Source organism: Manis javanica, chromosome 2, assembly GCF_040802235.1.
Source record: "Manis javanica isolate MJ-LG chromosome 2, MJ_LKY, whole genome shotgun sequence".
NCBI classification, from domain to species: Eukaryota; Metazoa; Chordata; class Mammalia; order Pholidota; family Manidae; genus Manis; species Manis javanica.
The window spans coordinates 47,499-72,013 of NC_133157.1; the positions used below are offsets into that span (position 1 = coordinate 47,499).

Below are 24,515 nucleotides of genomic sequence, written 5' to 3' on the forward strand. Positions count from 1 at the left end.
CTCTGGACTCAGCGCTAGATCCCTTTTGCTGAAAGGGTGGCCTAAGTGCTTTCATGAGCCTCAAGGTAGAAAGTCACTTTCTGACTGAGCCCAGCCTTGATCCCTCCCATCAAAGGTGCTGCCAGGGTCTTCATTCTGCCCCCACCCCCATCCCACACAGTTGCTGGCAGTGCCAGTCAATATAGGGCCCTGGTCATCTCCTAAAATAAAGGGTGATTTTCTGGACCCCAAAAAGATATTCACCCAGAACATGTGAATGGGATCTTATTTGCGAAAAGGGTGTTTGCAGATGGGATTAACTGCAAAATCTGAGGTGAGGTCATCCTGGATGAGGGTGGCCAGTAATCTAGTGACTGGTACCCTTAAAGGAGTCAGAAAAGGAGAGACCAAGAGAGGAGAAACCATGTGGACACAGAGGCAGAGACAAGAGGGATGTGGCCACATTCACAGGGCCACCTGGAGCCCCCCAGGAGCTGGAAGCCAGAAGGAGCCTCCCCTGGAGCCGGCAGAGGGAGCGTGGCCCTGCCCACACCTCGAGTTTGGACGTGTGCTCTCTAGAACTGAAAGAAGATAAATCCCTGCTGTTAGAAGCCATCTGGCTTATGTAATGTGTTATTGCAGACATGAAAACATAGCCAGAGAAACAGCACACCCTCCTCTGTGCTCTGATGCAGCAAAAAGATAACATAGAATGCTGAGACTTGGGGACTGTGAACGGACGATACCTAAGATCTGTTGGTGACCTATTGTTGCCCGTCTAAAAGCCTATCATTATGTCAAAATAAACATCAACAAAAATTCTCAGCAAACATTGTATGTTCATGCTTGATAAGGCATTCTTACCTAACTAATGGTGTCGATTCCTTCGGGATGAATGTGATGAACTTGGTGCAGTCACACCTGCCTCTATCTCAGGTGATCAAAAGGACATTTAAGCACAAGCAACACTAGACAAAGGAGGTCACAGTGAACTGAGAAGCTCTGCACATTGGAAACAAGCCGCTCAGTGGGAAGTAGACTCACAGGAGACGCGGGGAGCCCAGGCAGCCTACCTGTAATGTGGACAAAGGATCAGAGAGACATTTCTCCAATGAGAAGCACAGTTGGCCAACAGACGTATAAAAAGGTGCTAACACCTGTCATCATGACAGAAAAGCAAACCAAAACCACGTGAGATGCTGTCTTCCACCCAGTAGGATAACCACTATCAAAAACCAAAAGACAAGTGTAGGTTGAAAAACTGGAGGCTGTGTGCACTGCTGGCAGGAATGTAAAATGGTGCAGCTGCTGTGGAAGACAGTACGGGAAATCCTCAAAACACTGAACATACAATTACCATCATCACCCAGCAATGAGACTTCTGGGTACATGTCCAAAAGAACTGGAAGCGGGATCTCAGACGCATCTGCACAGCCGTGTTCACTGCAGCATTATTCACAGTGGTGGCCAAGCGGTGGAAGCAACACAAGTGTCCGCTGGCAAATGGGCAAAGGAAACACGGCCCAACCACAGCGGAACACTGTTCGGCCTTAAAGAAATCCCGTCACATGTCAGAACATGAGGACATAATGCTGAGTGTAACAAGCTGGACACAGAGGGACAAGTCCTGTATGATTCCATTCATAGGGGATACCTGCCGTCATCAAAATCATGGAAACAAAAGCAGGGGCTGGTTGCCAGGGTCTGGGGAGGGGAGTGGGGAGCAGTTCCATAGGGACAGAGTTCAGCTCTACTAGATGACAATGCTCTGGAGATCTGTTCCCCAACAGTGGGATACAGTCAATGGTCCTAAAATGTGCTTAAATACTGTTGGGAGGGTACATTTTGTGTTCCATGCTTTTTACCACAATTAAAAATACTCTTTCTTTATGGCCAAATTCACACTGTACTTTTTCTTCCTAGTAAATGTGGAAACAAACCTTACTGTAACGTGGCTTTACTGTCTGGGGCAGAAGCTCTAAGGATTTCAGAGGAAAGGTCTGTGGATTTTGCTGAACACCAGCACCTGGAGTGGGGAGAGCAGGACACATGGAAGGTGTACCCAGAGAGTGTCTTTGCCAGGAGCCCACTGCCATGTGTGATCCAGCCCCAAATCAAGGCAAATGCAGGAGAGGGGCTTGGCTGAGTTGGAGGGGGCCCGACCTGGAAGAGATGCTAAAAACCCTGAAATGGACCAGCTGCTTGACATGGGTGACCCCCGGCTCTGCACACCAGCCGGCCCCCACGAGCCTCTGATGAGCCTGCAATGGCCCCAACTCGCACAGAGGTGTACCAAGGGCCCAGAGTTCTTCCCACTGTTCACCGCACCAGAGCTGCTCCCCAAATCAAGGCCTCAGACCTGGGACAGGGGGACAACGCGGGGATGTGGGGCTGCAGATGGGGACTGGAGTGGGACACATGCCTCCCCAACCCCAGGTCAGGCAACCAGGGGTATTAAAGTCTGAACAAAAGACAAAGCCACACTCCCCAAACAAGCTGCTGAGGCACATGAGCCCCCCATGAAAACACGGCCCGTGAGCACAGGGCCCCATGAGCAGAGGGTCCCCCATAAGAACAGAAGCCCATGGGCAGGACTCCCCATGAGCACAGGACCCCCATGGGCATGGGGGAAACAGAGGGTGAAAGGAGGGAAGGGGGAGGGGAGGGAAAGGGGACTAGGTGGGGTGAAGGTGGGAGCTCATGGGCCTAAGTGGAAGGGGCAGAGAAGGTGGTGGTTGGGCAGGAGTGGTTGACCTCGGCTGACCCCATAACTCCTGCAGCCACAGTGAGACAAGGCCCCAGAGAGGTGTGGAGACCTCAACCCACTGGCAACCCCAAAGACGTGTCTGGTCTGGGGGCTCAGCAGGCATGGGGGGCACAGTGACAGGGCTAGTTGTCCCACGGACATCCCAGGGAGCAGACTGGGAGGGGGCGGGAAACAGCCAGTCTGGCTCCTGGTGCCCTGGATCAGTGCGCTCCTACCGCGAGAATCCATGCCTACCCACTGTGGGGCCACCACCAGGGCAGGTCCAGGGCCACTCAGCACTAGGAGGGCCAGACACCTGAAGAAAGGCCTGGCCACGAGGGGTCCTTCCTGCTCAGATACATTCCTCCTAAAACATTCCATGTATTTTCAAGATTTAAAGCAATTTTGTAGTTCCTCCTTTTCACAGAAAACGAAGATTCTGAATGTGGTTTAATCATGAATAATTCATAAAATTAAATACATTCACTAAAAAATAAACTACAAAATAGAAAAAGGAAAAGTAGATATTTATTGAGAGGGAAAGGAGAACCATCTCCCACATTAGAGCTCTGGTGTTGAATATTCAGTGCAATTTGATATATTTTAATTGCTGTTACTCTGTAACACCCTTACCTTTGAAAATTCTTCGGGTGTGCTTCCCTGTTCTACCTAAATTAGCTGATAAATCACACAAACCAATAACCAAGGGCCTTGGTTGCTTTAGGAGTAAAGCCTTTAAAAATGGTAAAATTCTTCTGATACTGTTTTTGTGTGTGATACTTTTACTAAGAAAAAAAGTCATTATGCGTGTGCCTTGCACATTTATGTAAAACATAGTTGACATTGCTGATCTTATTCATCCTTATTGAAAAGGAAAAAAGAGATTATTGTAGGTTCAGCTCACTTTGAGAGTATCTGTCCACTTTTTCCCACAATACTTCCTCATACTGTGGCCGGCTCTGCCTGTACCAGAATCATCTTGATTAAAGGCTTCACAGTTGTCAAAAACAAGCCTGACATCAACAGCAAAGGCTTCCAGGTTTGGATACCTGAAAGAAAACACATGATTTAGAGGTTCTTTCGTAGGGTGGCTTTTTTTGTAAACAAATGAAATGATGATAAAAGGTAAAATAAAAAGTAAAACTGAAAAGGTAAGAGAAAAAAAGATAATTGCATTTAAGCAGAAATAAAACACCTTATATCCTCTTACAAATGGAACATTTTAAAACTTCCATGTGTTCTGGACTATAAAGGATATAGACAGGTTAAATGGAAAAAACAGATTTCTCAGAAGATCAAGATGTATTTCAACTAACTAGCATTTCTCCCCCCATCCAATTTCCGGTTTGACTTGAAGCACAATTCCATCCCAGGACTCATCCCACTTGACTAGTTTAACTTTTCTGACCAATTGTAGCACTTGTAGTACCCTATGACTCACATTCAAAACAACTTAGATTCATTAGAAATGTCAATGCCGCCTATGCACGATACACATTACAGCTGCCCTGGAGCCTTCACGTACATCCCAGGACAGGCCACTCTGTGTTAAATCTTCCCCATTTCCTCTTTCTCTTCTCTTTTCAACCGTGCTCTTTTCTCAAGCAATGGATTATGATGATCCCAACAACAAAAACAGCACGTGTCATCCCTTCACAGAGAAACACTACGAGGATCTGCCCTTCCATTGGAAGCACTGTGGCGTCTGTGCTTTTTTGGGGCGATAAACCTGATTCTCTTTCTCTGTAAGAGCACAGAGAAGACAGAATGGTGAATACACCTGCCTAAGCTTTTTGGTAAAAAAGGACTGCCTTGTTTCAAGCCAACTCAATACATTTTGAAGGAGGGCTTTTGGATATCCAAATTTAAATTAATTCTAATCTATGATGTATGATAAGCTGAACACTAATTTACCTTTTAGAAATACCCATGAAATACACACTGGAGCTCTGAGACCTGGTAAAAGTGGAACTATTTCTTTCATCAAATACCTTGTATAGTCTTTTTCACTCTCTCATTATGATATATGCAATAATAAGAGAATTAAGTCAGTACTTAAGTAACCTCACCCATTTTCCTATTCTTCTGGGAATTATTTTTATTCAGGTGACATTCACAGAACATAAAAGTGGCCATTTTAAGGTAGATAATTCAGTGGCACTTAGTATATTCCACACATTCTACTACCACCACCTCTATTTAGTTTCAAAACATTGCCATTACCCTAAAGTGAAACCTCATGCCCAACCCATTAAACAGTTACTCTCCATTCCTCCCTATCCCAGTCCCTGCAAACAAGTAATCTGTTTTTCTGTCTCTATGGATTAACTTATTCTGGGTATTTCATAAAAATAGAATCACAACATATGAGAATAGTTTTTATAAAATATTTTAATGTTGCTTTGAGAAATATTTCGCTCTTTAGAGTCTTCCTTACTACAAGAAACGGTTAATGATTAATGTCAGGGAGACTGGAATCCAGGAAAGGATTCTCGGTGAGATTCTAGGTGCGGTGAGTGCGGTGCTCACGCCTCTGCCGTCCCTTCACAGGACAGGGTAGCTGATGGAACCCAGACTCATTAAACTAGGCACCTCCTCCCCTCTGTTCTATAAATTTCTGATTTAAATATTTGAGATACTGTAGTGAGTTTTGTTTCCAGCTCATTAGTTTGGGCTTGATCGAACAACCTGAAGTTAGAGGAGCTTGAATCCACTGAATTTTGCCTCCGACACAGCTGGCGTCATGAACGGGATCATACAGAACTGCTCCCCTCCGCCTGCCTCCCTCTGCTATGTTCCTCCTCCATTCACCAGGGCTCGTTCTCAAAAGGGAGCTCCAATTTTTGATAATGTCTAAGCTCTGTTTTAATGTTTGAACCTGTGTGTTTTGGGGATTTTGAGACTGAAGTTCATCCTACACCAGGGACTGGAGAATCACAGAAGATAAAGTCAAGAGTGGATTTAAACACTGGTAAAGTCTTCCTGTGTAAGTCTGTCCTGGCCATGTGCTGCCCACCTAAGCATCTGAGCAAAAGAACTAGTTCCTATCCAGACACCAGCTTCCGCTGTTTGGTTCACATTAGAACCAATATTTTAACAGTCTTAGATGTTTTCTGAAATTTAATTTTTTAAAAAGTAAATAGAATCTTTTGAAAGACTGGCATTTCAGCCTACAAATAACTTAGTCATTTGGTCAATTTATTAAATCCTTTGATACATATGAGAAGAATATTGGTCATCAATGAATTAAATTCTACTCAACACTTCTAAATTGAATATAAATTATAGAACACAGTCATTTTCTCCCAAGGAATACCCAGGAGGGATCAAATAATACACTGTTAAATAATGCTTTTAAAAAACACAGTAAGAATGTAATCAAAATACATTTTATGGTTATTTTTCATGTAAATTTCCTTTTTTCTCAAGAATTACTGATGAATTTGCCTGCAGTTATGGGCACAAGCTACATTAACCAAAAGCAGTATATAGGAATAAAGGGAGAGGGAGAGTGGAGTAGAGGCCCGTGAAGCTCCACGGCTCCTGGCCATTCTCACGTGACATGCTTCATGTGGGTTTGTTCTGTAAGCAAACAGCCTCATTCCTTCCTGTGGTTCCACATGAGTCCAGTATCCAGAACCAACTAAAGCCCACTGACAGTGGTCACTCCCTGGCAGGAGTCTGAAGTGGTTTTAACAAAAATCATTTAACTGCAACCAGGAAGCCATTTTACCCTTCGGATAGGATCACAAAGACGATATGGTAAGGACAGGGGCAAATAATAGTTTTCTTCTACTTTTAACAAATGCCTTTTTTGTAATCTATGATTCATTGTAAAGCTTTCATTATTTAAAATTTCCAACCATCTATCTTATAATAATCTGAAAATATTATGAAATCAATTTTGGTGAAATGCACATGAAATGGTATTGATATCCCAACGATGCACAATATAAGCTCCAGCTTACATGTCACTTAGTCACTTTGGGAGGCTTCCCTGATACTTTTCCTTAACTCCCAGCCTAGGTTTGGTGGCCTTCCAATGTCAAAACAGCTTCATTACACTATTTCTAATTACTGATATAATTTTAATTGACTCATCTTCCGTATCATACTACCTTAACCACACATATATATCCTGTCTCTAAAGGCAGGGCTTGTAATTGATGTATTCTTGGCTCACTATAAGAGTACTGAGCACATAACAAACATTCAATAAACACTGAACAGAAATGATGTACTTACTGTCCACTAATTAATTTCTCTCTAATTGTGGAAAAATCCATAGGCTTCTTAATAACTGGTATAACCAGGAACAAAGTTCAAATTTACAGGAAGATGAAAAGGCCATGCATCCTCATGATTTTCTATTTTGGTAAGGATCATACTAGAGAAAATAATGTTTGAAATCAGTATCGATGTTTTAGAGTTATCTATCTTTAGTAAAAGTTTAGCTTTTATTCTCTTTCAAGTAAACAATGCAAATTTAATTCATAAAAAGACAAAAGAATGCATTTACTTAGAGTACAGAGTTTACATTACATAGGAGAATTCTTATTTACACAAACTGTCAAAAAGTCACCTGTAATATGGTGAAAGGTTTCTAAACAAATACAGTGGGATGTTATGAACATACAGGACAGGGGAACAGAAATAATACCTGCACAGGTCCTTAAGGTCATCTCATTTCGCTTTCTTAGCACAAGTAAAGCTTGGTTCTGATGAGTTACCAGAAGTGTTTTCCTCTATTTTTCTTTTTGTCTGGTCTTTGCTTAGATGAGTTTCCATTTCATTAAGGTTGGTACTAGAGAAAATAATGTTTCAAATCAACATCCATGCTTCAGAGTTATCCATCCTTTGAAAAAGTTTAGCTTTCATTCTCTTTCAAGTAAAGACAATGCAAAGTAATTCATGGAAAAGATGAAAGAATACATTTACTTATAGTACAGAGTTGACATTACATAAGAAAATTCCTATTTACACAAACGGTCAAAAAGTCACCTGTAGTACAGTGGAACCTTTCTAAACAAATACAAGGGGATGTTGTGAACATATAGGACAGGGGAACAGAAATAATACCGGCAAAAAGTCACGTACTCAGCCTCCTCTCATTTTGGTGTCTTAACGGAACCAAAAGTTGGTAGTTTGGACAAGTCACAAGTGTTTTTCTCCATTTTCCCTTTTCTCAACTCTTCACTGAGGCGAGTTACCATGTCGGCAAGGATTATCCTAGAAAAAATAATGTTTCAAATCAACATCCATGCTTCAGAGTTATCCACATTTAGTAAAAGTTTAGCTTTCATTCTCTTTCAAGTAAATACAATGCAAATCAATTCATAAAAAAGATGAAAGAATACATGTACTTATAGTACAGAGTTGACATTACATAGAAAAATTCCTATTTACACAAACGGTCAGAAAGTCACCTGTAGTATGGTGGAACCGTTCTAAACAAATACAATGGGATGTTATGAACATATAAGACAGGGGAACAGAAATAATGCCAGCAAAAGTCACATACTCAGCCTCCTCTTGTTTCGGTTCCTTAACAGAGGTACAACTGGGTTGTTTTGACAAGTGACCCAAATGGTTTTCCTCCGTTGTTCCTTTTCTCTGCTCTTTGCTTAGATGTGGTTCATATACCAATACCAATGAAACGGGATACTCCTATTTACTGATGTCTGCCACTTGATGCACTACTTAAAGCCATAAAAGCTGCACCATTGGCCATAAGGGCATCTAAAAGGCACAGTATGAAAATAAGATAAGCACTACCAGTAGCTTAGTTTGATCATCTCATTTCATTTCAAAATTCAAAAATCAAAGTTGTAACATCTAATCAATTCTTTTTAGTACCCACAAAGGGGTATTTCTAATATCACTTCTAAAATTTAGCTATAAAACACGAATCTATTTCATATTCTCTCATCAACCTAACTGAAAATTCCTATTTTATTCAATGGCAGTTTGGCATCAGGAAAGAGGAGAGAATATGGGTCATAATTGTACCTGATTGTACAGTTACCCAACTTTCATTTTGACATCAGTAACACAAATTTTCGGAGAGCGGCCTTCAATAAGACTTACACAATTCAACTGAAAACCTTGGGGACAGATCATACTTATAGACAGACAAGCAGATGTATGCAATGCACTGTGCTGTAAAGCCATGCAGCAGTATGTAATATGACAGCAGCAGTGCTATACTTTATGCATTGCTATGACAACCACATCACAACCAAATCACAATGCGGTGTTAGATGTACAAAAATAAACATACCCATACCATATCTAGTCTATGCCTCTCCACCTCCTGGTAGAAAGAGTTGGCACAACATTATGAAACAGAAATCACATAGTCATGAAACCAATTTTTAACCCCCAAAAGACACCAATACCAAAGCAAGGCAATAACTGCAAGATGAAGGGAAAACTTAAGGGGGAATCATACTGGAAATTTTTAAGAATATATTTTCAAGATTCTCCCCAAATTAAGATTAAAGAAAAATCATAAAATGTACATTTCAACAATTGTTTAACAGACCTGATGCTTCAGAAGAACAGCTTGTTGTCTTCTGATTTCTTTCTCATAAAAAATAAAAAGCTTTTAATATATAATTTCAGGGAAGATTTAGAACATGTTACAAGTATTGCAAGTTCCTTTTCTGAGGTTCTATAGTTGTCCATTAGGTCGAACTATATAAAATTGCAAATATGTCATCATTTTTTACTTACAAAATAGGCAATTTCATGCAGTTCTACCTAACACATAAAAACTGTATGACAATATCAAGGATCTTTATTCAGCAGCCATTTAAACTTAAAATTCAAGGACCTCATGCCACATTTCAATAGCACATTTACTGAACCGACTGACCTAGATTGTCAGAGAGCATGTCAGATACAAATGTTGAATAAACTGGGTAGGGAATTCTACAAATTACCCAGTTTATTCAACAAATATATTTCAAGAAGTGAAAACACTGTGAGAAGACTAAAGGGGCCTTAAAGGATGTATCAAACATGCCCAATGTTTGAATCTTACCTAGATTTTGATTCAAATAGACAAACTGTTCAGGAAATTCTGAGAGTTAAGAATTTAAACAATGAAAATTTTCAACAATGTCTGATAATTTGATGATATCAATAAATTACCATTTTAAAGTATGATAATGACATTGTGATTCTTTTATAGAAAACAAGAATTCTTGTCTTTTAGATATATTTACAGATGAAGTACCATGTCTAAAATTTGCTTCAACAAATTATGAAAGGAGTAGTAGATGGGAATATATGTAAAACAATATTGTTCATATGATAATTTCTAAAGCTGATGATAGGTACATGATGTACATTATTTTGCCTACTTTTGTGATATTTCAGATTTCCCACTATAAGTCTCCTCGTGGAAACACATACACCAGCATAACGCTAGTGTACTACAGGCATAAGCCTGCTTAGTGCATAGGTAATAATCAAGAGCTGGTTGTCCTCCATAAGGAAATCTAAACAAATACACTGTTATGTGACCTTATTTAGAGTCCCAAGAAGTATGTCCAGACATAGGAAAAGCATTCTTTCAAAATAATCTTTCTAAAACAATTTTTAAATTATCTTATACTTCTTTTTTGAGAGAGAATTCCTTTGGTGTGAAGGTTAAGAAAATTTTTTTAGTGTCCCTTCTTCCTTAAAAGAACCTTAGAGCAGGATTCAGCCTGAACCACTCTGTACACTTCTGCAGCCAGAGCCAGCAGTCCTGACCGCCCTTTATGCTGTGGAGCCAGGCTCGGAATCATGGCATACGATGACCTCACACAATGGGTGCCATGGACACAAGCACTGCTGCTGCTCCCATCAAGGATGACAGTTACACACCACAGTCCAAGCACCGTGCTCTGTCCGAGGCATTTTGAATGTATTGTTTACTTTAATCTTCATAATCATTTGACCTAGTAAGGTGGGTTTTACTGTCCCTATATTACCATTGAGGGAACCACAGGCCCACTGAGGTTAAATCATTTCCTGAGGTGCACTGGCAATAAGGAGCAGAAAGGTGTGATTTGAACACAGGACTCTCTCTCTCTCTAAAACCTGGGGTCTTAGCCACTACATGTACTTCACTGCTATTGCAAAGACACTTTTATACTTGATACTGATCACAATATTCAGGATGAAAGCATAGTCAAGGTGAGGTTATGACAGGGTTATGGAAAAAACCAATGCACATACTCAGTGTCTACATGTCAAAAAAATATCTATACTAAATCATTTCAGTAATTCCCATTTTAAATATTAATCCTGAGGAGAGAATTTTGGCTGAGATTTCAAATGAAGTCAGTAGTAACAGCAGTTTTACTAACTGCATTTTTACACCATAAAACAATAAGGGGAGGGTGGATGGGAAGGGAGGAATAAGGGTGGGGAAGAAGAAAGGGGGCCTTACGATTAGCATGTATAACAGTGGGGGGGGTGGCATGGGGAGGGCTCTGCAAAACAGAAGATACATAGTGATTCTACACCATCTTACTATGCTGATGGACAGTGACTGTAATGGGGTGGAGGGGGGCCTTGGTGAAGGGGGGTGCCTGGTAAACATAATGTTTTTCATGTAATTGTAGATTGATGACAACAAAATTTTAAGAAAGTGTAAAAGGGAGGCAGAGGAGGAGGTCAGGGAGCTCTGTGACTTGAGAACTTGTCCAGCCTTCTTTAGTGGTGTTGGGAAAGGGCCATAAGCTGAGGAATGCAGGAAGCCTCTAGAAGCTGGAAAAGATAAGAAAATGGATTTTCTCTTAAAGTTTCCAGAAAACAGGACAGTCTGTTGACACCTTACTTTTTTTTCTGAGTAAGACTTGCATTGGACTTCTAACCTACAGAACTGTAAGATAATAAATTTGTGTTGATGTAAGTTAAAAAAATTTCAATTAATTAATTTGGGGTGCACCATAAAGTGTCTTTCATATTACTAATTAACTAACTGAACCAACCACTGTAAGTGAGCTTCTACTATGCGCCAGCAGAGCAACCACACAGATCCATTCCCAGCCTTCCAGAAGCTTGCAGGCAGGCAGGTGGACACCAAACACACAGTCCAATAACTAACTGTTAAGAGTTATGGCACATCATGACAAGAGCTGTGAAGGAAGTATGCTAGAAAAGCCTGCAGCAGCAGGGGAGATGGTAAGAGCCCTAGAACATTCTGAGTACCAACAGATTCCTGGGAAGTCCAGATTCCTAAGAATGCTCTGGAGGCAGCCTCCTGAAGTGAGGTGTCAGTTACCACGCTTTTAAAGTTCAGTTATTGTCACCCTTGTTTTGTCTAAGGAGGACATTGTTTCCACAAGTCTGGGAAGGTTAGGTATGGATTTTTATACTGGGGACCAGACAGGGTGATATTTGGCAATTTTCAGGGAGGTGATGGACTTGGGGGAAGTGCTCTTTGCCTTAGATGTATGATGTGAGAGGTGGGAACGCAGGCCTGAGGGGCATTAGAGGTGCCTCCTTTCTCTTCCTGTTTTTCTTCCCTAGTGAGTGTGTATGCACTTTGCAAACTTGACCAGGAGTCAGTTAACAGGTACGAACTGCTCTACAGATCACAGTCTTAGTGCCCGAAGAGCCAAGCACAAGCCCTGTCCATTTCCTGCCTGCCCTTCCAGGCCCTGAGAGGAGGAGGTGTCTGCAGTATTTTGTTGGGATCGGGTGGGTGGAGACGTTGTCTCCTTCATATTGGACTGGAAGCCAGGGGTTCCCTACAGAACTCCTTCCGCCTGGCTTTGCCTTTACTAGGAGTGCAGGGGCGCTTATGCCAAAACCTGCTCATGTGCTCATCCCTGCCATCAGCCCTCCTGTAGCTTCCACATCCCCAGTCAGTGCGTGTTTCCTTCCTGGGGGCCTCAGCACAGCCAAGAGGCAGAAGGAAGAAAGGTGTAAATTGTAGGGAGGCTGAGGGACTTTCACAACAGCAACAATGTTTCAGTAATGTTGGCACAGCACTCAACCACTCACAAGTACATTCACACCTGCTGTCTGGCTCTCAGAGGTGGGCGCTGATCCCCAGCCTTAGATTCTGCCTCCCATTTCTTTACAGACACATGCCCTTTGAGATGTCCAGGCCTTTTCTAGACCACGGTCCCCGAGGAAGGCTGAACTCTTTCTGCATGTCAATTCCAATCTCTGCAAGCCCTCACCACTTCTGTGAAACTTCTGTCAAACACACTTCTGAAAGAGTCGGGGCAGGCAGGGGCTGCAGAGACCATCCAGTCCAACTTAGTCACTAGCTCAAAGAAGAAAAGGGACTGAGCGAAGGCCACACAGCCTGTCAGGAACCCAGCAGGGCTCAGACACCTGAGGGCCGACACGCACGCGTACACTGCCCCCATGCTCCCAATGCCTTACAGAGCTGCACACTTCGCCCTCCTGGGGCTTCTCACAGGCACACAGTGGGTGCTCTAAGTCGGGGTGTTTGGGAGTGTGACCTGTCAACCTTATTTTCACCCTTACTGAGGGGAATGGGATGGGAGGAGCTCGCCATTCTCAGGGATCCTGTAGGGGATTCTTTTACACAATAAAGACTCTAGTATGAACAATGGTTTTGCACACAGGAGGTGACTCAGTCCTGGGACTGAGGGACTGGCACACACGCGCGGCTGCCCTTGCAGCAGGCACCTGTAAACAGAGCACCCAGCCTTCCTGATCTCGCGACACCCTCTGAACGCTGCTCAGCCCCCACCCCCAACCCACCCCTCTCCCCCTCCTCCTCCACACCTCCGGACAGTTCTCCAAAGGTGGGCTGAGGTCTTGTCTGTTTGCTAAAGAGTAAGTTAAGAATCTTACTTCCTAACGACCTGGGTGTTAAAATGCAATCTTGTCTTTAAGATGGGATCCTTCCTGCCTTTTACTATATTGTTCGTGGCTGGGCTCACTTGCCATACTAATTGCCCAGGTTGTACATGACTTGATTAGGGGCTGGAGGAGGAAAAGCAGCATCTGGGCAAAGTTAAACATAAACGGGGCCTTTTAGCACGACACACTAAAGTAAATTTCACAATAGCCTCATTTAATTGACACAATAAACACAATGGGCTGTGCTGAGGTATTTTCTTATCTGGGGGACGTCCGTTCAAACACTCCAGGTCAGGTTACTCCTGGCTTTTTAGTTTTAACTAATCTTCACTGAAGAATGCTTAGACTCCCACTTTGATATTCTACTTTAGAGAATTAATGTGACTCTGACTTGGCTTAATTGTTTAATACGGAGTTCTGGCGGGGTTCTTTTTCCGGAGGCCCCCACCCTACTCTGACTAGCCTCGGTCCCCGTCTCAGAATCTCTGTGGCTAATCATAAATTACTCAGCTGCAGATTACAAACCGAAAAGACACAAAGATGAATTGCTAAATACAAAAAATTGCACTGCCAGTCCCCAAATCAAAGTAAAGAAACTTCATTCACAAATCAAAAATACGGGAGGTACGTCATGAAAAAAATTTTAATTCTAAAGGCGCTGCCTCCGGGCAGCCTCTCCCCGGCCGCCCCGCCGCGGGTCACACTTGAACCTCAGCCCGCCCGGCCCTCGCCCTCGAGGCCCCCGCCGAGAAAATCCACACACGGCAAAACGCCCACCGGCCTCCCCGTCTGCGCGGCCCGTCCCGTCCCCTCCGCCTGCGGCCCCGACCAGAGCGGCAGGAGCAGGTCGGCGGGGCGGCCCCGGGCCGGGCGGACGCGCGCCGCGAGGCGCAGAGCAGCCGCCCTCACCACCCGGGCACGGACGGGGGAGCAGCGGCTCCGGCGGGCCCCCCTCCCCGCTCCACGGCGAACTTCGCCGGCCGCTCGCACGTCCGCCCCGGGCGCACCCGCTCCTCACCCTCCCTTCCCGGGCGGCCCCTCCGGCGGAGCGCGCCGACTCCTGGCCCCCGGCCGCGCCCCGCGCTGCCCGCCGAGCCACTTGCACGGCCGCCCCCTCAGGCGGAGGCAGGGGTCCCCGCGCCCTGTCCGGGTCCGGCCGTGCCCCGCGGCCACGTACCTTCCGCCCGCAGAGCCGTCGCTGTCGTCTTCACCCCTGAAGCGGGGCCCGCTCCGGTCCCTCCACCGCAGATCCGTGGGAGCGGGAGCCGCTTCACGGCCGAGGTCTCTGAAGTCCTAGTGGGCCAGCGGCTCCCAGTCCGGGCCGATCGCCGCCCTCCGCGGGAGCGCCGAGAAGGAGCGAGTGCGGAGCCGGGAGCCCAGCCGGCGCGGGGAGGCGATCCGAGGCTGGGGGCGAGGTCGGTGCCGCCCCCGCAGGCGCGCCGGGAGGAAGGTGCAGCCAAGCAGAGCGCGGACCCAGAACTTCGCGGGTCCATCCACATCTGGTCTCCGCTGCCCGCTGCGCGGACGGGACGCCGGCCCGAAGCACGGAGAGCGCTGCGGACGACAGTTCTCCTGGCGGCCCTCAAGAAGCTACTGACGAGTAAGGCGGCGGCAGCGCCTGCAGCTACTACGCAGCCGCAGGACTTACGCACTCTGCGCCCAGTGGCTGCCCGCCCCCGACTGACGGCCCTCGCGGCCAATGAGCATGCGGTGCCGCGGCGCAGGCCTCCAGGTGTGTCTTTCCCCTCCTGTTACCCTGGCCACCCCTCCCCTCCAGCACCCACCGGGACCTGGGGACCCCTGTGCATCAGGCGCTCAGATGCCCCCTGCCAGGGGCTGCGTGTCCCTATTTGGGGTAGAGGCCAAGAGCATTTTGTGTGAAGTGTTGGGTATGATAAAGTGGGACGCTGGGGAATTTAGTGTAAAGAGTATTTGTACTGACACTGCAAGTTTTCTGTATGCTTGAAATTACTGGAAAGGAAATTACTTTGCAAAACAACCATGTCAGTTCTGCACCGGAAAAGCAGAGAAGCCATCACACCGGGTCACAGAGGCCAAGCCCACCCTGGTCCAGTTCACCTGAAGTGGGGCACTACTCACCTTGCAGGAGTTCAGGTGTGACTAGGAGGCACCTGAGAGGATTCCTCTGTAGCCACTGTGCCTTAGGTGTTGGGACGACCTGGAGTAGAAACTGGGATTTTTTAATTCCAATTTCCATACCACTCCACCAAACACCTGTTAGATCTAAGAATGAATTCAGTAAACTTGCAGCATAGCCAAAAGCCTATCCACAAAAGAAAAATAATTAATAATGTGGGCTTTATAGAATTAAAATTTCTACTCTGAAAGACCTTGTTCAGAGAACCCAAACACAAGAAAAACGGGGAGAAAACATTAGCAAAATACATATTTGATATAGGATTTTTACTCCAGACATACAAAAATCCATAAAACAAAAGGGAACCGGCCTCAGAGCTACTGGCTTGGGGTTGTGGGTTCTTCTCTGGACCCCACTCCTGACACCAAGTAAGGTTAACCTTAAAAATAAAGCTGTCTGTTATTTTAGCAGTAAAATCGTTTTTTTCAGAAGCTGAGAAGTACAACCCAGAACATGCAAGCCATGGCAAAACCACAGGCATGTTCAGAGAACAGAGCAGAGGAGGCTCTCTTACAGAGGAAGGGGAAATGTTCTAAATCAAAAAACCCTTGGAGGAAACTGTCATGGCTGCTCATTGGCTGAGTAGTAACAATCTCCCAAGGGCTGAGCTGTTGTGGGGGAGGCAGAAAATCTTCCCTCTTCCTACTTGGTAATAAAGTAGCCAAAATACTATGCGTTGTAAGGTGTCCCTCTCTTCCTTCCGGTGAAGTCTGCATTGACCAGAAGGGGTGGGCGGAGAGCTAGCTCTTCCTGCAAACCTCCCCTCTGCTTGTCAGTGAGGCTTCCCATTCTCAGTTTTCACAACGGACAAATTTTAAATGAAAAGCTATAAAAATTCTACAGGAAAATAGGAAAATCTATAAACCACCTTGGGTTTGGTGATGAGTTTTAACATGAACACCAGAGGCCTAGCCACAAGAGAAAAATATTAGTGTGGACTTTATAAAATTGAATTTTTCTACTCCATGAACAACTACCTTGTTCAGAGAACCAAATACAAACTGGGAGAAAATATTTGGAAAACATGTATCTAATAAAGGATTTGTACTGAAAATATACAGAGACCTTTAATACAAACAATTAAAATGGCTAAAGATCTAAACAGACACCTCCTGCAAGATATGCTGATAGTGAATAAACATATAAACATATGCTCAACATCACATATCACTATGGAAATTACAAATTATAACAATCACATAACACTGCAAGTATTAGAACTGCTAAAATCCAAAAACATGATAACAACGATTGCTGGGGGCTGAAGAACAAGAACCTTCCTTCATTGCTGGTAGAATGCACGTACAGCCACTTTGGGAAACAGCCTGGCTGGGTCTTTCATAGCGAGTCTCACCTTAGGACTCAGCAATCAATCGCACGTCCAGCATTTAGCCAACTGCTTTGAAAAACTGTATCTAAACAAAATTCAGGATACAATTATGCACAGCAGCTCTATTCACAATGGCTAAAAATTTAAAGAAATCAGGATGAATAGATAAGCAAATTGGGGTACATCCAGGTGAAGGAGAGCAGAATATGCCCCAAATTATGCCTCTTTGGCATAAGGATTATCAGGCTGATTAATTTTAATAAACAGACACAGGAGAATCTCTGAAAACTAAGTTGAAGTTGCCCTTTTGTGGAGGAATATCCCATTTATAAGGGGTGTCCAAGTTTGTAAGGGTACCTCCCTGTCTGTACTAGGAGTGGAAGGGTGACTGAGTCTCTGAAAACTCTCATCAGTGGAGTTTGACCTGGACTTCAACCTGCACGACCACCATGTGCTTGTTTACTGCACTTTGCCTGATAACCTCCCTTAACTGGCTTCCCTACTCCCCTGTAATCTTTCTGGTTTTTAGCTGATGATGGCATGCAAGGTGCTGGCTTGGGCAATGTCAGGAAGTCACCCAGTTTCCTGGGCATCTCATGGGAACTGTACACATTATGTTTCTGTCTGGTTTTCTCTTGTTAATCTCTTTTATTATGGGGTGTGGGGAGGGGGGTGTCTCAGCCAAGAACCTAGAATCACAAAGGAAAAATTGTTTTCACTCCCCTACACATGCATTTGAATACTATTCAATAACAGAATGGAAGGAGTCATCAACCCATGCGGAGATGAATGGATAAATCCTGCCTGTATTGCTAAGTGAAAGAATCTAATCTGAGGAGACTACATACTGAAGAGTCCTACTTATATGACATTGTGGGAAATGCAGAATGACAGAGATAGTAAATGAATCATGGTGGGGGGCTTGAAGAAGTACTTTAGTGCTGGATACCTGCCACTACACAAGTGTCTAAACCCACAGATTTTCACGACGATTAAATCATAGTCTATTCAAATTAAGTGATTTAGGATGTGGGAGTGTCACAGGATGGAATGCAAAACATGACAAAGAATCTAACTGTATTAGAAATGTATGAGAAAAAGCTCACTGTGGTGGAGTGCAAGGTGCTGACCTAAGTAGCCTTGGAAATGAATGGAAGCTGTACGCTAAAGGCAGAACTTACTGTACATCAACAATGTGCTCCACTTTATAAAGCTATTTCCCTTGGGGGCGGGGTGGGGGGGTCATAGATAACAATCCTGAAACTGAAACAGTATAAGGAAGAGCAAGAGGAACTTTATTTTAAGCTAAACCCCCATCCTGAGTCTTAAAAGTTAAAGGGGCCAAGTTCTCAGAATGTCTTTAAAAAACAAAGAATTTGTGGCCAGCCAGTTAACCAATCACCTGGTCAACAGTCAATTGACCACATCTTGAGCGAGAACAAATATTCCCAGAATAGATGACCCATTCCGGTCCTTGTTTTGGTGCAAAGAATTATTACCTTGGGGAAGAGAGGAACAAGAAATTACAAAATTCCTTTGTGTCCCCTTATCTTATATAAACATCAAAGAAGAGGGTCCCTGACCACGTCCTGAACCAACACCTGCCGACCATGAGGTGGTGCCACTAGGACCCGAAATCTGGAGATGACATCACAGGATGATTTATCAATACCATTACTCCCAAGCCCCTAAGTCTCTCCCAGAATCCATGTACATCTGACACCATAGTCCCTTGAAGAGCCAGCGCTCCCTCTGGCTGACTCTCTCGCACACAAGCCTTTCCTTCCAGTGAAGCACTCTGCCCACGTGGTACTCTGCTGGGAACCTTGTGTCGTGACATAGGATCCCAAGAACCTGGCTGAGGTCTGCTGACAAAACCACTACATCTGCGACCTGGAGCGAAGCGGCGGACTGAATCAGTGACAAAGGGTGGGGACCAGGTCTCTCCCTGTTGGAGGGGGAGCTGCAGAAAAGCAAGTGCAGAAGGTCACGGTATCCACGTGACAGTGGGTCGGGTCAGAGACATCAGGACAGACTCACCTGCAGCTGAATGTGGATTCAGACGGTTCCACACAGAGATCCTTGTGATTAGGTGTGTGGACATGGTGAGACGTGGACATGGCTGGATCCGAGACACAGTGCAGCTGGAGTGGCCATGGAGAGAAGCCGCCTCGTTCGCCTCTGTCTGAACTGAATCAGAACCTTGGGACTGGGCAAAATGTTTTTATCTGGGCAATTGTTGTAATCGGTTGATGAGTGTGAACTTTCCAAAGATGGAGTCAGTAGTCAGTGTATAACCCAGATTAGTTTAGCGTCTTAAACCACTCATACAAAACCTTTTTTCTCTACTTAACTCATATAGTTGCCCACCCTCCCCCACAAAAAAACACACACTTCTTTTACCTCATAAAACACCTTTTTCAACCTACAGATGGGAACACTGTTTCGGTATCTGACTGAATCTGTGCTGCCAAATCCCAAATAAACTCTCCCTTGCCTCTCACTTGCAGGTGGACAGCAGAACTTGGAACACACACGTATTTCCTCTTGTTGCCCGCTGAGCACACTCAGCTCTCACACAGGGTTTTGATACTGTTCTCTAGTAAAAGGAGCCAGGGCTCTTTGACAGAATGGCTGAGACTGGGACTGAGACAGTAAATACAGGACCCAGGATAATACTGAAGTGTTTCAAAGTAAGGAAGTACCGAAAAGTAAAGCCCCACCAAGCCTGAATACATCAGAGGAAACAGGAGCCAGTGGAAAGAGCTCGCCACAGCCAGAGCGGGCACAGCCTGAGCGACCAGGCATCTTGGTGCCGGGCTGTCCCCAGGCACCCGTCCTGGGGACAAACAACGATTATATGTTTTTCCCAAATAAATGGGATTGAATAGACCTCTCCTATGCATGCCAATTCCAAAGACTCGATGTAGACATTCAGCAGCCCTCGCAGAGGTAAAGCTGACTCCTGTCTCCTGAAGTGTGGGCTCTGCACAGTCCTCCTCCTCATGAAGATGACAGAAAGGGCATGGGGAAAAGTAACTTCCCACGACCTCAGCCAGCGACCAAAGTTAACCTGTACACGGTAAGTCGCCTCGAAAGTATATTCCTTTGAGATAAAATGATGAGAAAGCACTTTGCCTCTGAGACCTGCTTCCTCAAGACCCACAACCTGTCTAATCCTGAGAAAAGTGCCAAGTGAATCCCAAAGAGGGACATCCTACGGAGTATCTGAAAAACCCTCTTCAACACTGTCGAAATCATCGAAAGGAGGAAACTCTGAAAAACTGTCCAAGCCAAGAAGTGCCTAAAGAGACGGGAGGACCAAATGTCACGTGGTGCCTGCACGGACTCCTGGGGTGGCGAGGGGCAGAGCGACTGGGGTGCGAGTAAGATGTAGACTTCATTCATATCATCAGTATTTATTGATTAACTGCGACAGTTCTGTAGAAAACTGGAAAGAGGAGAAAATAAACATCAAATAAGAGAAACCCCCAAAGAAGAAATTCACATTGCCAACAGGCACATGAAAAGATGCTCCACATTGCTAATTATCAGGGAAATGCAAATTAAAACCACAATGAGATATCACCTCACACCAGTTAGGATGGCCAACATGGACTAGGAACAATAAATGCTGGCGAGGATGCGGAGAAAGGGGAACCCTCCTACACTGCTGGTGGGAATGTAAACTAGTTCAACCATTGTGGAAGGTAGTATGGAGCTTCCTCAAAAAACTGAAAATAGAAATTTCATTTGACCTGGGAACTCCACTCCTAGGAGTTTACCCAAAGAAAACAACTTCTCAGATTCAAAAAGACATATGCACCTCTATGTTTATCGCAGCACTATTTACAATAGCCAAGACATGGAAGCAACCTAAGTGTCCGTCAGTAGATGAATGGATAGAGAAGTGGTACATATACACAATGGAATATTACTCAGCCATAAGAAAGAAACAGATCCTACCATTTGCAACAACATGGATAGAGTCAGAGGATATTACCTTCAATTAAATAGCTCAGGCAAAGACAAATACCAAATGATTTCCCTCATTTGTGGAGTATAACAATGAAGCAAAGGAACAAAACAACAGCAGACTCACAGACTCCCAAGAAGGGACTAGCGGTTACCAAAGGGGAGGGGAGGGGAGGACGGGTGGGGAGGGAGGGAGAAGGGGATTGGGGGTATCGTGATTGGTGCACATGGTGTGTGGGGTCACGGGGAAGACAGTGTAGCACAGAGAAGACAAATAGGGACTCTGTGGCATCTTACTACACTGATGGACTGTGACTGCAATGGGATATGGGGGGGACTTGATAATATGGGTGAATGTAATAACCACATTGTTTTTCCTGTGAAACCTTCATATGGTGTATATCAATGATACCTTAATAAAAAAAAAAAAGTGAGAAACCTACTGCACCAAACTGTAAACCTAGAGAAAATGCATTATTTCCAGTAAAAATTCGTTTCAACAAAATGGGCCCTAAAATATGGAAAATGCAAGTAGACCAATTAGCCATCCAGGGACCTCTCGCCCTGCTTGGACTTCCCTCTCCCAGGACAGGGAAGGAACAGGGACAGAGCTAAGCAGCAGGCACCCTAAGACCTGGCCCCACCCAGGACTCCCATCTCCTCAGGCCATGCCCTGCCCAGTGGGGACACCATGTGGAGGGAGTCTTGGGAATTGCTAATTCTGGTGGGTCTGCCGGGACTTTTTTAATTCCAAGGGCATGGAAACACTAGAGAAGTAAAATGAACTAATTATCTTTTATAAACAGTAAAAATTAATTAATACTCACAAGAGGCGAGTTTAAGATCAGGCTTGGGCCTGGCAGGTCCCAGCGGTCACACTCTTGAGGTGCGACGGCCCCTCTCCACCCTCACCCTGCTAAGTGCCTTCGGGGCGGCCCCTTTCACAAGCACGGCCTCTATCACTGCATCCTGGGCCTCCAGGAGCTCCAGGCTGACACCCATTCATCTTCCATTCTACAGGGAGGGTTTCTCCTTCCCTGGGATTTAAATGCCTTTGGCCTGGCTTGTTCACATTCTCATCCCTGGACCCATCAGAACACCCAGAGGATGGAACGTGGGGTTATCTAGACTGGGATCATAAGCCCATCTTCCACGTGGGTGAAACATGGGGTCTGCTCTCTGGAAATGCTTGTAGTGGATACCTAACCTTCACCCAAACCCTGACCCTGAGCCTGTACCGTCCTAACACTAATCCATTCAATCCCAACTATAAATCCATATCAGAAGGGACTAAAGAATTTATACCCAATTCCAATCCCTTTTTCTAGTGTAACCAGAACCATAAATTACATTTTTATCTGAACCCTCAGCCTATTCAATCGTCTTTTCTAAATGAGCTCCCAGTGTATAAAGTGAATAAAACCCTAACTCTGATACCCACATAACCTTACACTGTCATTGCTTATTAGACAAACCTTTTGCTTAAACCCGACCCTACCCTCTAATTCCTAACCCTAACCCTACCCCCAACCTCAGCTCAAAGCCTCACTCTAACCCATCCTGTCTCACGCTTACCTGACTCCTAAGCACTGACCCATACGAACACTTACAGCCATGCAGAACTTCAGCCAAGACCTGCTGGATCCCAGCCTTGACGCCCCCCCCCCCCCAACTGTATTCAATCCCTAATTCAAGCATGACCACAGCTCTTGTGAAGCCTCACCCTGACTCCTCCTACCACATGTCCATGCTGACCCCCACCCCGATTCATGCTCATGTCACCGGAAGGCCAAGAACAAGTCACCTAAGTCGTTTCCTCCCCAGGACTCCCCGCTGTGCACCCACGTGCCAGCCGGCGCACATGGCCTCGCCCCCCGGTGCCCACCCGCCTCGGAATCCAGCACCCCTCCAATATACCACCCAGCAGCAGGATGGGGTTTTGTTTTTGATTTTTTGCTAAGTTTTATTTTAATCCAAGGACTGCTTCATACAAAATGTCATTATAGAAACAATAGCAGAATCCAAAGTTTGGCTGATAAATGTTACTCAGGCAGCACTAGTCAATCACAGAATTTTTTTTGAAGCAAGTCCCAGCTGTGTTGCAGGGTTGGGACTTCTTCCTTTTTTTTTTAACACTGTTGTTAAATATAAAGTTTTGCAACAAACTTTTGATTTATATCAAATATAATTAAAAATTAACAAATGAATACATTGTATCAAAAAGTACGAAGATATACATTTTCATGCACATACTTGTATATATGTATATATGTATATATTTTACATGCACACATAACTTGCTCAAACTACAGCCACTGTTTGACTGGTTCCAGATGCAGACAACTTGTTGATGCATTTAAAATTTGGCAACTCACTATGAGATTTCAGGGGAAACGTGATAGCTAAGAAGAGACAATACAGAAACAAAACCCAGAGTCAGGAAAACAAGACATGGTGTCTCCTCCCCCACTCTCTGTCATCTTCACCGATCCCAGTGTCTAGAAGAGTCCAGACAATCCAGAGAGGCTCTGAGTCTAGAAAAGTGGATTTCCCACCCAAACTGACCTGGGAGTCAGCTGTGGTTCTGCACAGAAAGGATACATTCAAAATAACATAGGATGGGGAGCAGAGACAAACATCAGTATCAAAATACACATCCTTCTGTTTTGCAACAGGAGTGCAGCAATCACATGCACTGACCTACTGGAGTGAAATACTCTGTTATCTTAAAGTCTCAGAGTGTTGTGCCTTTGAGTAAAGAAAGTCTATAAAATGGTTTGGTCACAATCATGCTGAAACTCTAGAACAGGTGGCGGCCTTGTGTGTTTTGTTTCTATTAAACGTGTTTTTTTGTTGCATAGCCCTGTGGGTTTTTGGCATCCACTCACTGGATGCACTCCACACACAGACACGCACACTCACACCACACACTGTTTCTTTAAGGAGAATCACAGGCTGAAGGCCAATGGGAGCACTCAGATGATCCATCAAAGAAACCAGCTGACATCTCAAGACATGGAGGACACAGCAGATTGACACGTGTAAACACTTCCTGTGTGCCCCAAGTGAACAGTCTCCCCCCATTTTATGCCCAGAGTCCTAACCAGTCTTTTCCCTGTGGGAGTGGCCATGAGGCTGCATGTCCGCGGCCGGCTTTCCCGCATCTCGTGCCAGAAACACTGCTGGGCTTCAGATGCCCCTCCCTGAGCCACAGTGGCTGAGTTTCTCCTTCATTGGCTGTTTCGCTCGAATTTCAGCCTCATTTAAGTTGGGAGTCCCAACTGCCCACACCTGCTCAGACATGGCCCTCCCTCCTGCCCCATGCGCCCTGTCCCCAACCACCCCCACCCATCTAATCTCTCGCTCTTCTCCGGCCTTATGTGAAACTTCCTGACAACACAGATCACGGCCCGTCCCTGAGAATCAGATGGAGAACAGATTGAGTGCCCCCAGCAAGCACACGTCCTACACTGCTCTGTGGCTTC

The 24,515-nt window shown here is 44.9% G+C and overlaps 1 long non-coding RNA gene across 6 annotated transcripts; it reads right to left on the reverse strand.

Moving 5' to 3' along the window:
• Nucleotides 1-3,235: 3,235 nt before the first annotated feature.
• LOC140845734 (uncharacterized) lies at nucleotides 3,236-15,222 on the reverse strand. 6 transcript variants are annotated; one of them, XR_012124582.1, is made up of 6 exons: nucleotides 14,745-15,222; nucleotides 9,006-9,038; nucleotides 7,823-7,954; nucleotides 7,386-7,529; nucleotides 6,971-7,112; nucleotides 3,236-3,774 (listed from the first exon to the last, which is right to left on the reverse strand). It is a non-coding gene; the product is annotated as an uncharacterized lncRNA (long non-coding RNA). The 6 variants fall into 6 exon arrangements; XR_012124580.1 differs by having other exon boundaries at nucleotides 9,012-9,038; nucleotides 14,745-15,221; XR_012124579.1 differs by lacking the exon at nucleotides 14,745-15,222 and adding an exon at nucleotides 9,270-9,314 and having other exon boundaries at nucleotides 9,012-9,038.
• Between the last annotated feature and the right edge of the window lie 9,293 nt (nucleotides 15,223-24,515).